Source organism: Diaphorina citri, unplaced genomic scaffold (assembly GCF_000475195.1).
Source record: "Diaphorina citri unplaced genomic scaffold, Diaci psyllid genome assembly version 1.1 scaffold828, whole genome shotgun sequence".
Lineage (NCBI taxonomy): Eukaryota > Metazoa > Arthropoda > Insecta > Hemiptera > Psyllidae > Diaphorina > Diaphorina citri.
Genome location: NW_007378260.1, coordinates 21,728 through 27,264, shown reverse-complemented (window position 1 = coordinate 27,264; position 5,537 = coordinate 21,728).

Genomic DNA, 5,537 nt, shown 5'->3' with positions numbered 1-5,537 from the left:
TGGTGGTCCAACTATTATAATACATATTACTGACGATTGACCATGTACAATGATGTACAGCAACAATGTACCATAAAGTCTAGAATCTTCGATAAAGAGTTAAAACGTAGACCTTCACTTCGTTCGGTCAATAAATACCACTGGTCTAATTTTTCTCTTATTAATGTAGGTAGGTACCTAATTGTGGAATTCTAACAACATCTTTAGGTACTACCTACTTGTCTAATGACCTAAATCATTAGAATAGAATATACCTTGTTTATACTGCCAGAATGAGACTGAAAAGTCCCTTCACTCCCGCAGTCTAAACAAGATCTTATACAGTCTGTTCATAAAGATAAAGTTTAGGTACCTACTTACCTTGTAGTTACCTGTCCAAGTCCATTCTCATTCTAATTTCTACTCTACACTGTTTTACTTTTACTCCATTTTTTTCTAATCTACTCTATTCTTAATTCTATTCCTCTGTTTCGACATTATTGAGTAACTGCATTGTGTCTGTGTCAGCAGAAGCATCCTCATGTGATATTCGAGGCGACCGCCGTCAGCAGGAAAGGTTGCGGCAACACACAGAACTGGCAGTGGCGGATGAAGCCGGTCAAACACGCGGGGTTTCATGAGGGCAGTGGCGGACATACGAGGTACCGCCGAGATGTCAGGGACGCCACCAAGTTCATTGAGACGGCGCTCATCATCGACAAGGCCTTTGTAAGTAACCTGACCTTTTATTTTAGCCTTATTTGTAGATATTAAGCCTTTGTAGATTGTAAGTTATCTGTACTTCAATTTTAGCCCAAATTTTGTAGAAAGCTCTGTCCACATACAATAGTCTACGCCGTCGGTCGACGAGGTTAATCTATGTTGTCGAGGCAGAGTACGGTTTCAGTCGACGTCAATCGACGGCGTCTACGATGTGTGGACAAAGCTTTAGGGCTTTGTAATTTAACATACCTAACCTACAAAATACAAAAGCTGTCCCCTTTTTACTTTCCTTATCCTATTACTAAGTTGTTTAGCATCGGGTAAGCCTTTGTAGATTGTAAGTTATCTGTACTTCAATTTTAGCCCAAATTTTGTAGATACGAGTATAAAGCTCTGTCCACATACAATAGTCTACGCCGTCGGTTGACGAGGTGAATCTAGAATCTATGTTGTCGAGACAGTGTACGGTTTCAGTCGACGTCGACCGACGGCGTCTACGATGTGTGGACAAAGCTTTAGGGCTTTGTAATTTAACATACCCTACAAAATACAAAAGCTGTCCCCTTTTTACTAAGTTGTTTAGCATCGGGGTTTTTACTTTTTTACCCTCTTTTGGAAACAAACTACCCACTTCCCACTTCCTCTTATTAATTTCATTCAGCCTGAGTCGTACCGGCAAAAGTCAATAGATTATCCAGATCTTCAGTGATCTGTTAGGAAATGGTGCAGTGTTATCATCCCTTTCTATAAATACATAGGTACTTAGAACTTGGAAACAAAATCTCAGATGGTTCCGAGTACCTATTTACAGTATTTACCCATAGTGTATTTACCAAGTAAGCTGAGCATCCCCTTTTAAAAATAGCAACGGTTCTGGGAACAGATGAGATAAATTTCTAAGAATCCACAAATCATTTTCTCCTACCCACGTATAACTTCTAAGAACTTGCATTCGATGTTTATTTACACTGCAATCTCCCTCAATGCACAGGCAAAAGTACCTTGTTTTTGTTACCTCCGAGGCATATAGCACATGTTGGTAGACTTCATACGGAAGGTAATGTTTATTTTACCTCTCTCTTTTCACCTCATTTCCTCCTCCTCTACTCTTCCTCCTTCTTCATGTCCTTTTTAACTTTTCCTTCTACATCTTCTTCACCTTCATCTCCTTTTTTGCTTCCTTTTCCTCCTTCTTCTCCTCCTCCTCCTTCTTCTCCTCCTCCTCCTTCTTCTTCTTCATGTCCTTTTTAACTTTTCCTTCTACATCTTCTTCACCTTCATCTCCTTTTTTGCTTCCTTTTCCTCCTTCTTCTCCTCCTTCATCTTTCTTCTTCTCCTTCTTTCCTTCCTTTTCCTTCTACTCCTCCTTATCTGATATGTATGATGGAAATTAAGACCTTTAACTACTCATCATAACCAGTAAGGTTATTATTTCTATTGATTTACCACAATTTCTCCTTGGTGAGTCTGAGGATGAGATGAAAAGATTCACCACTACTAAATTTACAGACCATTTGGGATTTCTGACATTGTGTGGTACAGGATTGTTTGTAATATCGGTTTGTATTTTTGTATGCAGTTTTATGTTTTTACAAGGATGGTGGACAATTATGTTACCCTTGAGGAACGCCGATAGCCCAATTTGGGCTACCCAAATTTCCAATTATTCTATGATCGACTTTTACCGGTAATTGGTAAATCGTACAAAACTGGGAATCTCCAACAAGGATGGTGGACAATTATGTTACCCTTGAGGAACGCCGATAGCCCAATTTGGGCTACCCAAATTTCCAATTATTCTATGATCGACGTTTACCGGTAATTGGTAAATCGTACAAAACTGGAAATCTCCCCACCTCATTCTCAGACCATCTGAGCAGAAAGTTCTCAATCTCGAAATGTAAATACCTATCACATGCCTTCTCCACGTCTTATAACTTATACCCACGAACGCAAATATCAAAAGGAAAGGAGACTCGAAATGTAAATACCTATCACATGCCTTCTCCACGTCTTATAACTTATACCCACGAACGCAAATATCAAAAGGAAAGGAGAAAAAATCAACAACGCCTTCGGGCCATTATGGAACTTTATTTTGAGCTTTCTCCCCCTCCTTCTCTTCCCCTCTCTCCCCTAAACTTGGCTCAAATATGAACGTTTTTAATCTCATTTAAGAGCATATAGGAGGAGGAGGAGGAGGAGGAGGAGGAGGAAGAGGGAAAAAAAATCTCGTAATTTTATGCTTCAAAAAATTTCGCTCGTGGAAAAAAAAAAAACCTCGTTACAGTCGTTAGAATAAATATGGCAACATGGTAAAAAAAAAATAATAATAAAAATAGGTGGGCAGGTAACAAGCTTTCTGACGCTTTTCGTTAGGTAAAAAAAAAAAAAAAAAAAAAAAAAAAAATAGGTAGGCAGGTAACAAGCTTTCTGACGCTTTTCGTTAGAGTTTGTTATGATTCTTGCTAATGCCGTAATTAAATTTACACCACGGGTTTTTACCTATTTTTTTTTTTTAGGGAAATACCTCATAAGTTCTTTTACCCCTTTTTTTTTTCGCTAGCTCCCCACTCTGACCGGATTTTCAAAGAAGGGTCTTGGTTAGGTTGAAATTAGGCTAGGTTAAGTATGACTTAATGAAGGGGTCACTATCAATAACCTCCATATCCTTTATTAGAAATCAGGTAATAGCATTTCGATGGCTTCAGGTTCCGATTCCCGATACACAACGCCAGAAGGATGCTAACTATTTTTTTTTTTTTTTTTTACGGCTTTCTTTTAAGTGGCAGGGTTCTCCTAGAGGAGCTCTTCCACCCAACCACTATTCGTAATTCTAGCTGATTTATTGGCCTTTTTGCTTACATACTCTCTCTCCCCCCCCCTTCTCTTTCTCTCTCTACATCTCCTCCTTATTCTTTTTCTCTTACATTTTGTCAGTCCGTCCTTCACTCTCCTTTATTGCCGAGGAAAAAATAAGAATGAAAATCCAGCCTGGTTAGCAAACTAGAGCGTCTGTCTCGTAAGCGCTAGTTCGCTGGTTTGATTCCAGCCCGGGGTGGATTTGATCCTAAACAGATAAGGTTCGTTCTCGGAACGGCCGGCTTTCTCCTATCCTGTCCTCCTTCTCTTTGTTTTCGGGACGATAAGACCGTAGCATTTACAGTTCCTTCTGTCAAACCTTGGAAAAAATAAAGATAAAGGGAACTGTAACTGCCAAAGTCGACAGCAATGAGAAAAGGAAGTCAGGATAGGACAAAGCCAGCCGTTCCGAGAACAAACCTAATCTGCTTAGGATAAAATCCACCCCTTGCTCTCTCTCTCTCTCTCTCTCTCTCTCTCTCTCTCTCTCTCTCTCTCTCTCTCTCTCTCTCTCTCTCTCTCTCTTGTTCTCCAGTGAGCTCTCTATTTAATTCACTTCCGAATAGAATTCGAGAGTTTAATCCATTTACAAGGGAGTTAGGAGGGGTAACTCATTAGTCTAATGCGTTTGTGTTGATTGCGAAATGTCTTCCAGGTGAACTTGCAAATACATACGGTGTGGTTCAGAAATGCTCTCCCCTCTGTCACATATCGATGTCACCATACAATTTATTTACCTAGACTTATTTTTTTTTTACTTCCTGAAGGCATTTTTAAACCTGAAGTTATAAACCATGAAAATTGTGTTATAGTTTGACAAGTTACCATACGTTTTTACCCGTCAAACAAGTTGATTTCAGGAAGTTTAGATTTGAGAGCTGAAGTTTTTCCAGATATATTCGTATGTTTCAAAATCAGAACGAAAGTCTCCTCCTCCTCCTCCTACTCCTCTCTCCCTCCCTCCCTTCCTCTCTCACTCACTTCTCTTTCTCTCTCTCTCTCTCTCTCTCTCTCTCATTTTGCTTTTACTGTTATTGCTGCTTCGTATAGTTTCATGTTCCATTTCATCTACAATCAAACGGAGAGACTACTCGCTAAGAATAATAATGGTAATCATAATAAAAACTGATTTTAATACAACTCCATGGCCAATATAGGGTGTCACAAAAGTCCTGGTACACTAGGGAAGCAGGAACAGAACAGGAATTTTGATAACTACAAAGTGCCTAGGTATCGGACAAGTTGGGAAATTGAACTGTTTGTGATCATTGATCAAATTACATAGATCGATCGAGAATAAAAAATTTGAACATGTCTCAATTAGTAAATTCTAAAGACCCTACGACTCTTTCAGTAGGGCGAAATTAAAATCAGAAATTCCTGAATTTAAAAATAAATAAATGAGAAATTTACCTCTTTAGGTACAATGTTTTTAAAATAACAAGTGCGTATTTTCAAATCTTGAAAATTATTCGAAATAACAACAAGTGGTTCTTGTTCTGAATTAATACTCCAAAAATTTCGACTGTTTAGAGTCTTCAGTCCTCTTTTTTCAGTTGAAATTCACCCAGGTAGTCAAAAAATTAGTTAGGTACATATATAGATTTCTAATTCTAAACCAAAAGATCCAAATTTTCAGTTGCATGAGCCTGTTTGTTTACCTATTTTATCTACACTCAAATTTGGTTGTCAATATGTATGTATATATATTCTTTAACGAATTTTGCGACACCCTTCTCTCATAAATACTCACTGATCGGTAATATTTATTTATTTTTTTATTGCTCAATGAGTGGAAAAACCCTGGGAGGGGTTTTTTTCTTTGTTTTGTTTTTTTTTTTTTTTTTTTTTTTTTTTTTGTGTGTGTTTTTTTTCAACTAATTTAGAACTCATACGGGAAAAGCTTTTAGTTGTGCGAAGAGGAAGAATCTCCGAGAAAAAAAAAAAAAAAAAAAAAAAAAAAAAAAAAACCC